Raw genomic sequence first — 19,675 nt, forward strand, 5'->3', positions numbered from 1 at the left:
GCCATGCTGCCATGAAGATACTAAACCTGAGATTACCAAACTCAGGCGGCTAGCAAGTATTTTAGCATAGATTTTGGCATCGCTATTAATTAGAGAAATTGGGTGATAAGAACCAGGCTGAGTGGGTTCCTTGTCCTTTTTCAGAAAGACTACTATCTTAGCCTCCCCCAGGAGGCCGGTTGAGGAGCCCCTGCTTGTACTTCAATAAATAAGTTAAGTAGCTGTTTACATATCTCCACAAAAAAAACTTTATAGAATTCAAGTGGAATTAAATCCCCCCCTGCCGCCTTCCCGCTTGCCAAGGCGCGAGTTGCTATATCCAATTCTTCCAATGTCATAGGTGCTTCTAAAGCTGCCTTATCTTCCTCTCTTAACTGATCTGATATCTCATTGCCCGTAGCATCGATCCCTTCCTCTTCTTGGGGCTGTTCTTCCTGGGTATATAATTTTTGATAGAATCGTCTAGAGACTTCCATAATCTCTGGACCGTTGTGTATCATCCGCCCCTCTTCATTCACTAAGCTTTTAATGCTCACAAATACCTGCTTTTGTCTTATTCTTAAGGCCAGCTGTTGGCCCACTTTCCCACTATACTCATAGCATTTCTGATGATATACAAAAAATTTTGCAGCAACCTTATCCATAAAAATCTTGGTGGCTTCTGCCTTAATGATATTCACCTCACACAGAATGTCTGGGATCTCTACTCCGCTGCAGATCACTTCCCCTAGTCGCTGCTCTGCTATAACCAACTTTGTCTGAACTAATTTTAACTGATCCATGCGTATTTTCTCCTTTCTTAACCCATAACTCAGGGTTTCTCCTCTGACAGCAGCTTTAAATGTATCCCAAACTGTCTGGCAAGAAGCAGAGCCCTGATTAATCCTAAAAAATTCCGGGATCCATTCCTTCATTTTTTGGATATACCCTGGATCGGCTAATAGTGCCCTATCAAATGTCCAAGATCTAGGCTGCGGGCCCTTTCTCCCAATCTCCAAAGCCAAAACCAATGGGTTATTGTCTGATATGATTCTAGGAAGTCTGTTGACCCTTATTTGGTTTTGTAGAGAGGCTGTCACAAAAAAGTAGTCTAACCTGTCTAATTTCTTATGCGGGGCAGAGAAAAAGGTGAACCCTGAATCCTGCGGGCAACACACCTGCCAGACGTCGATCAAGCCATGATTAATGGCCAATGACTGAAGTGTCCTAAAAACTTTATTCTTTCTACCTAGGTAGAGTGTTTGTTCCTGAATGGGTTCTTTATTATCTAAATGTATATTGAAATCTCCACACATTATAATAGGCGTTGCCCAAGTCGTAAGTTCTAAATTAAGCCATTCCAGTATCTCTGGATCATCTGTGTTGGATCCATAAATAGAACATAGAGTGAACCTTAGCCCCTTAACCGAACATTCCAACAGAACCAGCCTGCCGAGTTTATCAGCAAATTGTTTATGTATAACCAAAGTACTGATCCGAGTTAATATCGCGACCCCTCTAGTGGTTGTGTGTTGTCGTGTAAAAACTGCTAGATTCCACCCATAAAACTCCATTAGCTGCTTTTGTGTGCCTGGAATATGTGTTTCCTGCATATAAATAATATCGACATTCCATGACTTGAAAACCTCTCCTACAAGCTGCCGCTTTTTGTTATTATTGAGCCCACAAACATTCACTGTGGCAATACGTATTTCACTTTGCTGTCCCATTGTTGTGGATGTTGATCCTTCTGGCTCCCCTGTATCCACCATTCAACTTTGCTGCTTTCACACCCTGACCCCTTTTCCACTGATAAGAGCCATCCCCACTCCCCCTGCTGTGTGTCCCATTATCCTTTTTGTCCCTGTGACCCCCCCACCCTCCTCTAACCCACCCCCCAACCCTTACCCCTACAAATGGAATCGCCAGGCTCCTGAGCCTGTAAGATGGTGTTTGCCAGTCCCGTTAGCCCACCCATACGTAAAACACCTTCACACATCTATGGCTTGCCAATCCTTACCCGCGGCCCCTCGTCTTCACCCTCCCGTTCAAAAACCCTTGACCAAAAACAATAGAAAAAAGGCAAAAAAGAGATACATAAATACATAAGAAAGAAAAAAATATATATATATAGGGGAGTAGAGAGCGGAGTGAAGGAGGAGTTTGCCTACCCCCAATCAGTATCACATACATTTACATATAAACGTCTATTTACGGCAATCCCTCCCCCCTTCTCCCGTACCCCCTGCACTTGACCGGTTTTTAGTTGCTGTACATATTCCCCTGCCTTAATTTCTGAGAGAAAAAATCTTGTAGTTGTTTTGGAGACAACTTTTAGACGCGCAGGGCTTAACAAGTAGGCTTCCGCCCCCAACTCTTGGAATTGAGCAATCATCTGCCTGAGTTGCCACCGTCTCTCTACAGTGGCATGTGCAAAGTCTGGCCTACTGAAGAATGATACACCATCCACCATCACCTTTGAATTGGGGCAAGCTTTTTCAAACACAGCCTGTCTCAATAAAAAATTACCAAAATACACTATAATAGCCCGTGGATAGCTCTGGTCTCTACCGGTAGAAGTCAAGGCTTGTTTTTTCCTCATTAACGGAAAACGGTGTGCTCTCTGAATCTCCTTTTCCCAATCCCACCCAATCAGGTCTGGGAATGCTTTCTTAAAAAGTGAAGCTATGTAGGCCCTAGTATCCCTCAAGCCCCTCAAGGTCCTCCGCTATACCCAAAATCCTCAAGTTATTCCGCCGCTGGCGGTTTTCCGCATCTTCCAGTTTCCATTGAATATCCGAGATCTGCTGCCCTTCTGTGGTCGTCTGTGCTGTTGCTGCTTTAACTTCGATTTCCAGCTCCTCAGTTCGAGTCTCCATGGTGGCAATCCGTACACCAATGTCCTGGTAGGATTTAACCACTTTTTTAATGGATAATTGTAACTGTCTGTTTGCTGCTTTCATTTTCCTGCTCTCCCTCTGAGCCTGTTCATGATTCTGAACCATTGTCCTGTAAATAAGATCCAACGAGGGAGGCTCTGCAGGGCCACCCGTAGAAGGGGGCACTAGAGTACTACAGGCCGAATCACTTTTTGAAAAGGCCTGTTGGGTGGCCGAATAATCCCACAGCATTTCACCATCCTCCTCTTGACGCTTAAGCGGGTCTCTCCTAAGCTTGGCCCCTGAACTACTCCTAGCATCAGTTTGTTCGACTGATTTTCTTCTGCATGTTGAGTAGTTAGATACCCAGATACTTGCTGCAGAGCTACTCTCAATATCTGAATCTGTTAAAGGAATTTCTTTGTCTAAATCTGAGTCTCTAGACTGATCGGAGAGAGAAAAAAAGCTTTCTGCTGTATCGAATGGTCCCTGATCAATGTTTGCTGGTTTCGCCTCTTTCCCCCTCTGGACTGGAGCTGGGGGGACAGTCTCATATATCATTGAGGACTTGGCCATACCCTCAGCCTGTTGCAAGTTTAACTTGCAGCTTAATGCACAAGGTTGTACTTCGCATTTCTCTGGATTAGACTCCTGAGGCCTCTGATTTAACTCTTTGGGTTCCTGCTCAGATAGCTTCTCGCACCCCATTGGGGGGGGGACCACCACCTCCCCACTATTTCCTGGACTTGTACTGGCAGTCTCTCGACTGGGTGGCTCCCTCCCCCTGCATCGCATATAGGAGTGAATACTTCAAGAGATGTAGATGCAACAGGTACCTGCTCATCATCGACTCCTGGCACGTTGGATTGCGAATCACATGCTGCCTTTTCCGTGGACCTTTGCTTAAGCCGCATCATGCTAGTAAACATTGTTGGAACCGAGTACCTTGCGTCTTTTTCCATGTCAGTTGTTTTATGCAGGCCCCCTTTCACATGAGGATTGCTGTGCTCCTTCAATCCGGGGACCGGTAGCTTTTTGTCCTTTCTGGTTCCTCCTGGATCTTGGTTCTGCCGTGCCCGTAAGGAGCAAGGGGTCCTGTTTAACTTCGGCGCCATCCGGGCATCCCACACACCCCACACGCCAACTAATGTTGCCAGGAAACGGCGGGGATCGCGCTCGGTCGAGAGGAGCAGGAGCGCGGATCTAGGGCGAGCGCCGCGGTCGCATCTTCTTGCGGGGCCCTCTGGTGCTTGCTGTCGCGGCCACGATCCTTGCGGGGGCCCCCAGAAAGCCGTGAAGAACCCGCAGTGGTCCGTGCTGCAGACGCACGGCGTCCGCGGCATCCGCAGCTTTCGCGGGTGAGTGGAAGCCGCATGCGATCTGGGGATGGGCTAGAGCGGTAGTGGCGATCAGCCGGGAAATCCGGCCGCCATCTTGGATTCCCTTCTTTCCAGCACTTTTAACGCCTGCTCAAGAGCAGGCGTTAAAAGGGGCCTTCCATTCTTTAGAATGGGGCCCAATGTACTCTGCAAGAGTAGCACCAATATTTTGGCAGTACTCCTGCAGAGTACATCAATTGCATAATGAATAATGATGCTATTGTCCCCCACACTGCGCCATGGTGCGTCGTATTTTAAATATGGCGCACACATGGTGGCGGTGGGGGGGGTGCTGAGGGGTGCAGCGAAAGTGGAGCTTCACTTGGTGCAGCACCACTTTCCATAAATCTGCCCACAGTATCTGTATAAGGAATATTTTTGGATGGATAGCGTAGTCCTGTTTTATATATATTTTCACTTCATTCTGGTTTTTATTTGAAGAATTACACAATGGTTAGTTTTATGGTACATTGTCCTTGGAGGATGCGGGGACCAATTTGAGTTAAATTCTCGATTTGCTTTCTTCAGATGCAGTAGGTATATTTTTTGAGAGACTGAATTTCGGGATCTTCTGATTACTTCAGTTTGGTCTACTACCTCTAAAATTGTTGTGTCATTTGGAATATTTCAGAACCATAATTTTGTTGAAAATTGCATGTCCCTCGATTGGAACCTATCTTTTAAAAACCTAAGGACTTCTGATTTTATTAATGGAAACTAGAAAAGTGATCAGAATTGATATTGTGCAACATACAGATTGGTAGTGCCTGGTTTCTTACATAAAAAGTGGAGTTTCTGAAGCTGTCATGAGTGAAAAAGTCAAACTCATACACTGGAGTACATAATGGATTATATCTCAAGCTCAGATTCAACCATTTTGTAAGAGGCTTGGGTGATGAGGGTGGGGTGTGGATAGGCAAAAAGTATTCTCCTTTGTTGATAATAGGACATTTAATAACTACAGTGCTAAGAAGGAGAAAAAGGGGATAGAGGTTGAGTCAAGTTAATATGAAAGAATCAAGACAAAATAGGTATACTTAAGACGTATATTCACTAACCAAGTCTTGTTAGTGAATCTCTATGAGCCAAAGGTAATTTGCAGAAGGCTGGGGTATACCCAAGACCTTTGCACATAACTCATATAGAACTTTGAGAGACAGACAGTCTTTTAGAGAATGGATGCATAACAAAATCACTGTAAACCAATGGAAAGCTGAAGTGTGGTTTTGTGAATGCATTGTGATTGGAATTACATGACCTGGAACTGCATAATATGAGTTAGATGCACCAAATGGATCTTATGTCTTTGACAAATACCTGCATTGACACTGCTTCATACATGAACCTGGCACTAGCTGTGCTATATCAGTAATACAAAATAAGTGAGAAAGGATTGCCAGTTAGGCACTAGGGAGGCATTACTCTTATCCCTTGATCTAAATTTGAGCCTAGCATCATCTCATCACCCAGAGTGACTTCCTTTGAAGGTGAGACATTTATATTATCTCTTGTTCATACCAGAAAACATACAATTGCACTTTTATGCCATTTTCCTAATAGGAGGGAACATTTCAAGAACATTTGCTGAAAAAAACATTATACCTCTTATGGTGCTGAGCAATAAACTTCTTGATTTCACTAAATTCAGTCTCTGGTATTCATCACTAGTTGTCTCGAGTTTGGACAAAACTATGAATATTATGATGTTTAGACAAATAATAAATTAATTGCACTAGAAGGTGCATGTGTTAGACTGAAATGCAGTCACTCTCAATGTGAGGATCTGTCAATTAGACTAGAAGGATTATAAAGTAATTTACCTCTGAACAGATAATAGAAGAATACATAAAAACTAAGAAATTTAAGTTTTTCTTGTAGAAGTTAAAAAAATATAGCAGACGATAGATTTGATGATTTTATTTTGAAGGCTTCACTTCTAAGAAAACAGTAGGTAGGCAAGGAAATGATTACACAGTGTACTAGCACATCTTCATCATTTATACTTTAGTATGACGTTGTTAAGAAACAAAAGATGTAAGGAAAAGTAATCAATGGCACTTGAACCATTTTCATCTGATGAAAGTGTAAATCAGAGCCACCCAAAGGGTATGGCACAAAGATTTATCTTGGGACAACATTTAAAAAAAAGAAAAGTAAACTAAGGGAATGTCGCTCATGAAAGCTAGGCGTCAACAATCAAAACCTTTATCATCATTGTTATTTCTGTAATTGTTTCCATCTCCAAACTATGGTCCTTCAGCACATGAATCTGATACATAACCTGGCTCACATTGGTAGTGTCACTGTTTACTCCACCTTTGAGCACAAGAACTTTAATTAATTGGTGGAATAATCAGAGTTGTTGAGTAGTCAAAGACATGGATGGTATCATTGTTGTTTCTGCATCAGATACTCATTAGCTTTACATTCTTCAACCAAGCATTGAAGCATGCACAGTGTGGTGATCTGCTGAGACCCTCCTTACAATTAATCTCACTGGGGCTGATAACAACTATTACTGGCCGCAAAAGGATTACAGGTTGTGGTCTACCACAGAGTGGTTTTGGATGGGGAAAAACATGCAAAAATATGCTGTGAAACACCAATACCCACATGCTGTTCCCCATAAACTTGCAATTCCTTTGTTTTCCACACCCGGGATTAAGAGTACCCCATTAATTGTAATCCCAGGGAGGAGAAGGAATGGGAATCATTCTGGGTAGCAGGTAATGAGGTTTATAGGAGGATCCTCTTCTATAAATTAATGCAAGGGAATGTCATTGGCTCTCCATTACTTTCCTCAACTGAATCAAGGTTTTAAACAATGGCCGAAATGCTGAAAATTCTTTGCTGCTTAAAAAGCAATACACTCTAATTTGTTTTTTTGTTTTGGTTTTGGTGTAATTAAAAGTTCTGCAATGTAAAAAGGACAGTGTAAATAGATTGGCAGTCTGGGGAAAAGAGGTCACCTTTGCAACGGTTTGGTTCTTGATGCCTCAAAATTGGCACACAATACTGCCCCTGTGGTATTGTGTTGACACTGGTGGAAAATGGACCAAACAGCTGTGGTACTTTGCTGATTTTAGCTTTGTTTCTCTTTGGCAGACCAGCAGTCTAACTTCTGAGAGGAGCATCAGAATAAGCACTTGATGCATTTCATGATCCTTTTTGCACTGTTTCCTCCCTTCCAATATTGTACTGCCTGCTCTCACCAATGAAATGTGTGAGCTAGAATGTCAGTTGAATCTCTGCCTCATTCTTGAACTTCAACATGCTCTCATTTGTCACTCCACTGCTGGCAATTTCTCCATTTCTTGTCTTCAGTCACTCTTTCTTATTTCACTCTCTTATGTCACTCTGCTCAAGTACTTAAAGTTCTTTTCTTCTTTTTACTCTGGTTCTCACACTTTTTTGTCATTTTGGCTACAACTGGTGTTGTGATAACAGAAGCTATTGGATTGCTGGGTGACGGTATCTTACTAAGGGCCTCATTTTGAGTTTGGTGGATGGGGAAGTCCGTCCTCCAAACCCCCGTCAGGGTGGCCATCGCCTTCGTGGTGACCTTTCTGCCGGTGCAATTACAAATTCCCCTCTAGGTCGGCGGGCAGAAGCCTCAGTTTATGCCCACCGGCCTAGCAGGATACAGGCTACAGCATGGTCTCCGGCTCGTAATGGACCCAGCATGGTACACAAGCACCCATGCAATGTTCACTGTGGCCCCCTGCACCTGTTCTCTGCCACCCTTTCCATGGCAGTGTAGCCGCCATAAAAAGGATGGCAGAGAACAATGTCATAATCTGCAGGGCAGCACAGCCCTGGTGAATTAGGATCTCTGACACTTCCAGATCACTGGGATCAAGGATCCTGGTGGAGCTGGCAGTTCCCTGGTGGTCTGACTGCCAGGGTTTTAATGTGGCGGTCCTGACCGCCACAGCTAGTGTGGCAGTTTGAAGACTCCCACACTGATAATGAGGTCCCAATTCATTCTGCACATTCTAGTGACATAGCAGTATGAAACGAAGTCCAGTACATTGTACCAGGTTGGTGGCATGTTCCCCATCCAGGTGGCTTTATAAGCAACATGATTTGTATCATCTCCTCTTTTGACTTAGCAAGCACATGTTTCATTACCATATACTGACAACTTTTGATACTGTTGCTTATTATCTTGTCAAGCTATGTTTTATTTTTGAGGATCCAAAGAAATGCATGAGTGCCTCCATCTACGAGGCACAGAAAATGGTGCTGAGATTTCAGTGGCTACAAAGGTAGTAGATCACCCTTATTCTGAAGCCATTAAAGGGAATTGCCAGGATATTTCATCATTTGCACACTGATGAATAACTTGCATTGCACTGCAAATCGTGGTTGATTTGGAGCCAAGGTAGCGTAATGGGGAGCGATGCACATTTGATGTGTAGCTTTCCCACTGCTTCATATGTCTATTTTTTGCAAAGTAATGTACATGGATATCTCTTTCACTGTATATGAAACCATGCTTGCACACACAGCTATTGCACTGTGAAAGTGAAAAATATGTGTAGCTCGGAACCTTCATTATAGACAAATGCACCCTGTAACGTCAAAATAATATTGCCCATTGTCTAATTGAAAAGGAGGACAAATGCAACATTTTGGTGGTATTGCTATTGCATAAATGGCGTTTGGATCATTTAAGTGCTACTCTGTTTCCTTGTTAAACAGAAATTTGGAGCTATTTTGTAGTTCCACAACTCATCATCCTAATTGTGAACACCTGTGATGGCTGGAATGGGTGGTACTCAAGTGGGGGATGATCCCTTGTGTCCCTCTTCCTCAACCAGTGTCTTTGTGTTTGGGGGGGTGGGAAAATTCATGTTTAACAGACACTATGAGACCAAGAATGGTCTTTGGGGTTGATTAAGATAAATGCCATCTCTCTGAGGACGGGTGTGTTCCAGGGACAAGTCTAGTAGTGTGTTTAGGTACTTTTGAGCGAGTATATAAAAAATGAAAAGCACAGTTTAGTTTACATGGTCTGCTGAATAACTTACCCCAGTACCAAGGTGTGTGTCGAGTTAGAATTATAGGCGCACACTCTATTGCATTCAATGGCCGATCCTCATACACATAGGTATGACATGGTGTGTGCAGGTTTGTGTGTGTGTGTAGCCTTAGTTTAGTTATGTTATCATGTTGTCTCCATCATAGGAGTGTTTTATCAAGATTACTAGACTGTTAATCCCTTGTTTCTGACTTCATAGTTGGTAGGTTTTCGAATCATTGGCCGAGTTTAGTTGAAGTGCTGGAATCTTTAGGCCACTATGCTTTGAATCCAAGCAAAGAGGCAGCTGTGCTCATAATGCACCCCCTTCTTCCTCCATCAGCTGATTACTAGATTGCTTTACCACATATTTTATTGTCTGGGAAAGCGGTCTTCCTTTCTAGCTTTAGTCTGTTGGCTGACCTGTTTTTGCTCACAAATTACATTTGTGGTGAGCATGTGGAGCGGAACAATGATCTTCTTGTGGCACACTCTACAACAGGGGTCTTCAAACTGGGGGGCCTCAAATGATCCAGGGGGTGCCAGACTATATCCAAAAGAAGCCTTATGCTGATAACAGGAGATTGTTTTACGATGAAAAAAATGAACAGCAGTAAACCACTCTATAATGGGCCATCACTAACATATTTTGTCATTTATATCCAAGTTAGGATTATGTGTCAAATAGGAAGGGACTCCAAATGCTCTTCAAAACCCCCGCCCTCATGTCTGAAAATTACAATATAAATACTTTTACACATTAGTAAGGTCTGCCTGACCAGATTAGTATGCTTGGCATGATGAATTTAATTACATTTGTAAAGCAGTAACAGAACGTAACTACAACCTTTAAATAAGTCTAGACATTTTAAAACATTGCCAACTTAAATAAATAATTCTGAAAAAGCTGGAGGGGGGCCCGATGATTTGCTTTTCCACTGGGGTGACATGGTATTAAATCATTTGAAGACCACTGCTCTACAATATCCCATGTGGCTCATGGTCGCAGACTCTGCTAGGATACCAACCTGTGCTGTTTCCCTTCTTCTTCTCATATAATGGCTCTCAACGTACTTTGGTTTGCAGCCCTGTTGATAGGTTGAATGATGTGCACTACCACAGTTTTGCTGCCAGGAAGTTGGTTGTTGGGATGTTAATTGTCCATCTATATGAGGTTTTTCTAATCCGCTAAACGTGCATCTCTAAAAATGTAATACAGATTAGGAGGTTTTCATAAGCATGCTCTTCTTCCCTGCTTCTGTTATAACAGACTTTTTACTGCATCTATTTTGAACTTGCTGTTCAAAATCGGTTATTTTTTAACATTGCTCTACTAATTTTATAATTAGATAACATTTTGGAAATTACTATTATTATCCTAAAAGGCAGATAAATAACATCAAATAAATGCATGGTAGGTCCTGCCTGGCATATGGATGTTTTGGTCATTGCACTGTTATTAATTAATTTACTTATGTATATATTTATTTATTTTCATTTTATAAATTTGCAGTGCACTGTACAGAAAAAAGTAACAGGGAATTGTTTGACATCCGTTATATAGAAAAGATATATAAAACAATTTGTGGATTTTTTTTGTCAGTTTAACATGAGGGGAGAGGCCCTTTAGGCATGGGTCGCTCCCCTGGAGGGACCAATTAGTTTTAGGACATTTCTGCCCCCCTTGGGGGCAGGTCGGCCTGTTGTAATTAGGCCGATCCGCCCCAGAGGGCAGAAATCTCTAGGCACGCATGTTTTTATTTATTTTTATCTGTGGGGACCGACCCCTTAGGCAAGGGTCACTCCCCTGTGGGCAACATTATCTTTAAGCCATTTCAGATCCAGCTATTATTATTAGGGCAAACTTATTTTATGCCATTTCTGCTCCCCTTGGCGCAGATTGGTCTATTTCTATTAAACCACTTAGACACCAGGGAATGGAGTGTGTGTATGTGTGTGTGTTGTTTGGAGGACAACACCTTTGGAAAGGGTCACTTCCCATGGGGGCATACTACTGTGGCCAGGCCCATCTGCCCCCCAGGAGGGGCAGAAAGCCCACCAAAGACCAGGGAAGATTTATGTTTTAAAAAAAAGAGGGTGAAGGTATGGCCATACCCCACCCCAAATAAATCGGGCCAAAGTTGCTCTGCCCACCGGTGGGCAGATGGGGGAATTAACACTGTCCACTCTCTGAGGGGGGCAGCAAGCCTACTAGATGCCAGGAAATTAATAAAAAAAGTGGGTGGTGGCTACCAACCAAATTGGGCATGGTTATGCCCCCACCCCAACTGAAGGGGGTAACAGTCTTTTAGCTCCCCCCACACACTAATACATCTTATCCCACGGCAAGCAAGAGGACATTTGACTATTTTGGAATTTGGTTTTACATTTGGGGCATAAGAGCTTGTCTAACTCTCAAAATCAGGCCACTTGGAATGGTGAGGGCTGCACTTTTTGGGACTTTGGGACGCTGCCATGTAGAAAAATCCACAAGACCTAGACACCTCTGAAAACTAAATATCTGGGTGAGTCCAGGATGGGGTGCTTCACATGCACCCCATACCTTTTTCTTGCCCACAATGCCCTGCAAACCTCCAACTGTGCTGGAAATCCCACATTTTTCCCACATTTTTGTGATGGAACCTTCCGAAATCTGCAGGAATCCACAAAATTCCTACCACCCAGCATTGTCACATCTATACAGATAAAAAATTCAGCCTAAAATGTTTTTTTTTCAAACTGCCCTTTTGGACCCGCTTTGGTTCCCGCTCAATTTGGACATGTTTTTGGCTCTTCCCTGTGACAAGCCCTTGGCCCACCTACAAAAGTGAGGTATCATTTTTACGGGAGAAATGTTTGGGGATAGGAAATTTGTCCTGGTGTGGTGATCCCACACAGAAATGTGGGAATCTTTTTATTTTTTAGCTACATTTTTTGAGGTTTGCTGAGGATACTAGGTAAGAAAACAATGGGGGACCCAAGCAAGTCACACCTCCCTGGATTCCCTCGGGTGTCTAGTTTTCAAAATGTTGGGTTTTGGTAGTTTTCCCTATATGGCTGCTGAGCCCAGGACCAAAAATGCAGGTGCCCCTCCCCCACAAAAACAGGTAGTTTTGTATTTGATAATTTTGATGTGTCCACATAGTGTTTTGGGGCATTTCCTGTTGCAGGCACTAGGTCTACCCACACAAGTGAGGTACCATTTTTATCGGCGGGAGACTTGAGGGAACGCTGGGTGGAAGGAAATTTGTGGCTCCTCTCAGATTACAGAACTTTCTGTCACCGAAATGTGAGAAAAACAGTTTTTTTGTCCAAATTTTGAGGTTTGAAAAGGATACTGGGAACAGATCCTGGTGAGAGCCCAACAGGTCACCCCATCCTGGATTCCCCTAGTATCCAGTTTTAAAAAACTCACAGGTTTGGTAGGTTTCCCCAGGTGCCAGCTGAGCTAGAGGCTAAAATCCACAGCTAGGCACCTTCCAAAAAAACAGCTCTGTTTTCTTTGGGAAAATGTGATGTGTCCACGTTATGTTTTGGGGCATTTCCCGTCCCAGCACTAGGGGCCATATTTATACTCCGTTTGCGCCGGATTTGCGTCGTTTTTTTTAACGCAAATTCGATGCAAAACGAACTCCATATTTATACTCTGGCGTTAGACGCGTCTAGCGCCAAAGTCCATGGAGTTTGCGTCATTTTTTAGCGTGGACACCTACTTTGCGTTAATGATATGCAAGGTAGGCGTTCCCGTCTAAAAAATGTACTCCGAGGCATGTGCGCCGTATTTACACTCCCAGGCAAAAATGACGCCCGGGAGTGGGCGGGTCAAAAAAAATGACGTCCAGCCGCTTTTGAGTCGTTTTTTAGCGCCTGGTCAGGGCAGGCGTTAAGGGACCTGTGGGCTCGGAAGGAGCCCAGAGGTGCCCTCCCATACCCCCAGGGACACCCCCTGTCACCCTTGCCCACCCCAGGAGGACGCCCAAGGATGGAGGGACCCATCCCAGGGAACTTAAGGTAAGTTCAGGTAAGTAATTTTTTTTTTTTTTTGTGGCATAGGGCGGCCTGATTTGTGCCCCCCTACATGCCACTATGCCCAATGACCATGCCCAGGGGTCATAAGTCCCCTGGGCATGGCCATTGGGTAAGGGGGCATGACTCCTGTCTTTGCTAAGACAGGAGTCATTTCAATGGGGGTTGGGAGTCAAAATAAATGGCGCAAATCGGGTTGAGGCGAAAATTTTGCCTCAGCCTGACTTGCCCCATTTTTTGGCGCCCAAGCTCCATATTCCCTTACGCCGGCGCTGCCTGGTGTACGTCATTTTTTTTGACGCACACCAGGCAGCTCCGCCGGCTAACGCCGGCTAACGTCATTGAATAAATACGGCGCCCGCATGGCGCTTCAGAATGGCGTTAGATTTTTTGACGCATAACTGCGTTGGCGCAGTTGTGCGTCGAAAAGTATAAATATGGCCCTAGGTCTACCCACACAAGTGAGCTACCATTTTTATCAGGAGACTTGGGGAAATGCTGGGTGGAAGGAAATTTGTGGCTCCTCTCAGATTCCAGAACTTTCTGTACCGAAATGTGAGGAAAAAGTGTTTTTGGGCCAAATTGTAAGGTTTGCAAAGGATTCTGGGTAACAGAACCTGGTGAGTGCCCCACAAGTCACCCCATCTTGGATTCCCGAGGTGTTTAATTTTTAAAAATGCACAGGCTTGGAAGGTTGTTTTGCTAGTTGAACTAGAGATCAAAATCCACAGCTAGGCACTTTCCAAAAAACACATCAGTTTTCAATGTAAAAATGTGATGCGTCCATGCTGCATTATCTGTCGCAGGCATTAGGCCTACCCACGCAAGTGAGGTACTGTTTTTATCGGGAGACTTGGGGGAACACAGAATAGCATAACAAGTGTTATTGCCCCTTGTCTTTCTTTACATGTTTTCCTTCCAAATGTAAGACAGTGTGTTAAAAAGACGCCTATTTGAGAAATGCCCTGTAATTCACAGGCTAGTATGGGGAATTCAGAGATGTGTAAATAACCATCGCTTCTCAACACCTTATCTTGTGCCCATTTTGGAAGTACACATTTTTCCTCAATACCTATTTTTCACTCTTTTTATTTCACCAAATGAATTGCTGTATACCAAGTATACAGGGAAAACCCATTGTAAGGTGCAGCTCATTTATTGGCTCTGGGAACCTAGGCTTCTTGATAAACCTGCAAGCCCTATATATCACTGCAACCAGAATCTAGCAGATGTAACGGTATATAGCTTTCACAAATCTGACATCTCAGGAAAAAGTTACAGAGTAAAACGTGGAGAAAAATTGCTGTTTTTTTCAGCTCAATTTCAATATTTGTTTTGATTTCAGCTGTTATTTTTTGTGGGAAAACCTTGTAGGATCTACACAAATGACCCCTTGCTGAATTCAAACGTTTTTCTACTTTTTAGAAATGTTCAGTTCTTCAGGATCCAGCATTGATTTCATGCCCATTTCTGTCAGTAACTGAAAGGAGGATAAAAGCCCCCAAAAATTTTAAAAATGGGACATGTCCCAATAAAATGCCACAATTGTGTTGAAAAATGCGGTTTTATGGTTCAAGTACCGGAAACCCTTTGTTAATGCCATTTTCAGGGAAAAAATCACAAGCCCTTTTTTCCCATTTTTATTTTTAAAAAAACGAAATTTTGGCTGTATTTTGGCTAATTTCTAGGTCTCCAGGGGAACCCACAAACTCTGGTACCTCTGGAATCCCCGGGATGTTGGAAAAAAGAGGACACTAATTTGGTGTGGGTAGCTTATGTGGACAAAAAGTTATGAGGGCCTTAGCGCAAACTGCCCCAAATAGCCAAAAAGGACCTGGCAGTGAAGGGGTTAAGGACAGCAAGAAAGATTTTTTGTTGTTGTTGTTTTTTTGTGGGGGGTTCATGCAAAAAAAAAAACATATGAAAAAAGCTAGCAGCATCATAACATTATATAGTACAATGTAAAATGTAAAACCACCTCAAGGCTGATAATACACAAGCCCACAGTCTCAAAATGCCATCACTTTCTTATTGTAGAACTCTGCTGCCTCACATCATTAATAATGTGCCACCGTATCCCCTTGCCCTAAATTTCCCATAGACTCCAAAATTTCTTAAGAGGTCCAGATCTAAGCACATAGCAGTGTTCTAATTCTTTGATTTTTAGCATTTTAAGGCACTATTGTGAGTATGTAGGAATTAACTTAGATCGCCAGTTTTGCGAAATTAACGATCTAGCTACAAAAGCACATATAAACAATCTTTTTTTCAACAAAGATTTAAAATTAATATCTGGAGTACCCAAGGACTTCGGTATATATGTCTATGTCATGGTCTAACCCCAAAGTGAACAGTGCATCTGGATGTCTGCCCAGAAAGAGGTTATTCAAGGACATCCCCAGATAATTTGAATTCAATTGGCTCGACCCTCCTCTGAGCACCTAAAGCACCTATCAAAAACCTGGAGATTAATTCTTTGCAGAAATGCCGGAGTTCTATAGAGTAGCCAATTTGCATTGAACTGCATTCTGCGGACGTTTGCACCTTTTATTAAAGAAAAATAACCATATTTATCCTACTCCAGGTCTCTTCTGTAACTAGGAGCCCTTCCTTAGTCTGTCACTTATTTTGAACCTTTAAGTCTAGGGTGTTAGCCTTCTGATGTCTAAGGATACAAGTCCAGCTACTGATGGATCTGCGAGTAGTGGTTTCTATCCAGTCTTTGACCAAATCTAAGCTGTCCCAAATTCTAATAATATTTCAATTGCTTAAAAACTGTCTGATACAAATAAAAGACCCATGCATCAATATCTTAAAAAGTCTAACTGAGTGCTCTATTTCCACCCAGATCTTCCAACTAGCTAAGTTTAAGAAATGTAGAATCTTACTATTCCCATTAGACCCCCACCTGGCCATGATGTTCATCAAATAAAGGGCGATTCCCTACATAGATATCAGCAAGGCAGGTTTTACAGTTAATGACCAGAATGTTGTAGAGCTTACACAATTGATTTTTACATTTAAGAAACCAGCCTACAACCTTGTATCTAACTTTTTGGGGGGATCCGGTGAGGCGCAGAAAGTCAACCATCTCATATTCATGAAAAATCAGATTAACAAAAAAAAATCTACACTCATCCTGCCATGAACTTTAAAAAAAAACTATATGAGCAATGTGCAAAATTAGCAAATTAATATAATTTCAGATCATGCAAGGCTAGGCCACTTTTTATTCAGTCCTGTAGAGCACCACTTTAAAGCTAGTCTAGGGCCCATATTTATACTTTTTTAGTGCCGCAGTTGTGCCGCTATTTGATGAAAAAGCAGCGCACACTTACAAAATACAATGGTATTTTGTAAGTGTGCGCCGCTTTTGCGTAAAAAAATGACGCAAATACGGCGCTAAAAAAGTATAAAATGGGCCTAGGTGTCTTATACGCCCATATAAAAGCCAAAAACATGCCCTCAGTTCCTTAAAAAACGTCATCTGAAGAGCACATGGATTTGCTGACAATAAAAAAATACAGAATGGCAGGACTGACATTCTGATCAAAGCAACCCAGACAATTATTGAAAGTGGTAAATCAGTACATTTAGGAAAAAGTGCCTTAATCTTACATATCAGAGGGGAATGGCTCGGTGCAAATAGATAATCCACGTTTTCCATAACATATATCTGTGAATACCTTTTAGGATGGTGATTAACTAAGGGGTTGAATTCTATAGATAAAGTTTCCAGTGCACAGTTACTTAATACAATTTCTGTTTTCAACTTATTTATTTTATACTCATCCAGCTCTTGAAATTCTTGAAAAGTTGTAAAAACCTGATTTAAGATTGCCAGTTCTGGTTTTAAAAATAATGCTATACCATCAGCTTCTAACTTAATAGGGATCAAACCACTTATCGCGGATACAATGCCGGTATCAGTGCATATTACTATAGTTAAGGGCTCTATAAATAGCGCAAAAAGAATAGATGACAGGTGGCATCCTTGCTGCATTCCCTTATCAATCACACAGGTCCCTATATTCTGAGAATTAATAATAATCTGAGCTGTGGCCCCTGCATACAAGTGTGATATACTCTGAATGAGCCTCTCTGGAAACCCAAAGTCATGTAAAATAGCAAACAAACTGGCCCAGGATACAAGGTCAAATGTCTTTTCTATGTCCAATAGAGAAACCTGGACAGATATTTGATTTTGTGAAAAATAATGGAGTGCTTTGATTAAGAAATTTGTAGTAGAAAAAAGTTGTGTAGGAAGTTGGCTCTGTATGCACTATTTCAAAGTAAGGAATAGTATGCACAGAGTCCAAGGGTTCCCCTTAGAGGTAAGATAGTGGCAAAAAGAGATAATACTAATGCTCTATTTTGTGGTAGTGTGGTCGAGCAGTAGGCTTATCAAATGAGTAGTGTTAAGCATTTGTTGTACATACACACAGGCAATAAATGAGGAACACACACCCAGAGTCAATTCCAGGCCAATAGGTTTTGGTATAGAAAAATATATTTTCTTAGTTTATTTTTAAGAACCACAGGTTCAAATTTTACATGTAATACTTTGCATGAAAGGTATTGCAGGTAAGTACTTTAGGAACTTTGAATAATCACAATAGCATATATACTTTTTCAAATAAAACACATATAGCTATTTTAAAACTAGACACAGTGCAATTTTCCCAGTTCCTAGGGGAGGTAAGTAATTGTTAGTTCTTGGAGGTAAGTAAACCACCTACGGGGTTCAAGTTTGGGTCCAAGGTAGCCCACCGTTGGGGGTTCAGAGCAACCCCAAAGTTACCACACCAGCAGCTCAGGGCCGGTCAGGTGCAGAGTTCAAAGTGGTGCCCACAACGCATAGGCTTCAACGGAGAAGGGGGTGCCCCGGTTCTAGTCTGCCAGCGGGTAAGTACCCGCGTATTCGAAAGGCAGACCAGGGGGGTTTTGTAGGGCACTGGGGGAGAGACAAGTTAGCACAGAAAGTACACCCTCAGCAGCACGGGGGCGGCCGGGTGCAGTGTGCAAACACACATCGGGTTTTCAATTGGAATCAATGGGAGACCAAGGGGTCTCTTCAGCGATGCAGGCAGGCAAGGGGGGGCTCCTCGGGGTAGCCACCACCTGGGCAAGGGAGAGGGCCTCCTGTGGGTCACTCCTGCACTGGAGTTCCGATCTTTCAGGTCCTGGGGGCTGCGGGTGCAGAGTCTTTTCCAGGCGTCGGGATCTGGGAGTCAGGCAGTCGCGGTCAGGGGGAGCCTCGGGATTCCCTCTGCAGGCGTCGCTGTGGGGGCCCAGGGGGGGCAACTCTGGCTACTCACGGTCTCGTAGTCGCCGGGGAGTCCTCCCTGAAGTGTTTGTTCTCCACAAGTCGAGCCAGGGGCGTCGGGTGCAGAGTTGCAAGTCTCACGCTTCTGGCGGGAAACGCAGTTGTCTTGAAGTTGCTTCTTTGGAAACAAAGTTGCAGTCTTTGGTGAACAGGGCCGCTGTTCTCGGGAGTTTCTTGGTCCTTCTAGAGCAAGGCAGTCAGAGGTCGCTGGTCCTGGGGAAGGCGTCGCTGGAGCAGTTTCTTCAGAAGGGGTGGAGACAGGCCGGTGGGGCTGGGGCCAAAGCAATTGGTGTCTCCGTCTTCTCTGCAGGGTTTTTCAGCTCAGCAGTCCTCTTCTTCTTAGGTTGCAGGAATCTGAGTTGCTAGGTTCAGGGGAGCCCCTAAATACAGAATTTAGGGGGGTGTTTAGGACAGGGAGGGCAGTAGCCAATGGCTACTAGCCCTGAGGGTGGCTACACCCTCTTTGTGCCTCCTCCCAAGGGGAGGGGGTCACATTCCTATCCCTATTGGGGGGATCCTCCATCTGCAAGATGGAGGATTCCTAAAAGTCAGAGTCACTTCAGCTCAGGTTGCCTTAGGGGCTGTCCTGACTGGTCAGTGACTCCTCCTTGTTATTCTCATTATCTCCTCTGGCCTTGCCGCCAAAAGTGGGGCCGTGGCCGGAGGGGGCGGGCAACTCCACTAGCTGGAATGCCCTGTGGTGCAGTAACAAAGGGGGTGAGCCTTTGAGGCTCACCGCCAGGTGTTACAGCTCCTGCAAGGGGGAGGTGATTAGCATCTCCACCCAGTGCAGGCTTTGTTACTAGCCACAGAGTGACAAAGACACTCTCCCCATGTGGCCAGCAACATGTCTCGAGTGTGGCAGGCTGCTAAAACCAGTCAGCCTACACGGGTAGTTGGTTAAGGTTTCAGGGGGCACCTCTAAGGTGCCCTCTGGGGTGAATTTTACAATAAATTGTACACTGGCATCAGTGTGCATTTATTGTGCTGAGAAGTTTGATACCAAACTTCCCAGTTTTCAGTGTAGCCATTATGGTGCTGTGTAGTTCGTGTTTGACAGACT

This window comes from Pleurodeles waltl, chromosome 1_1 (genome assembly GCF_031143425.1).
Source record: "Pleurodeles waltl isolate 20211129_DDA chromosome 1_1, aPleWal1.hap1.20221129, whole genome shotgun sequence".
In the NCBI taxonomy this organism is placed as follows: Eukaryota; Metazoa; Chordata; class Amphibia; order Caudata; family Salamandridae; genus Pleurodeles; species Pleurodeles waltl.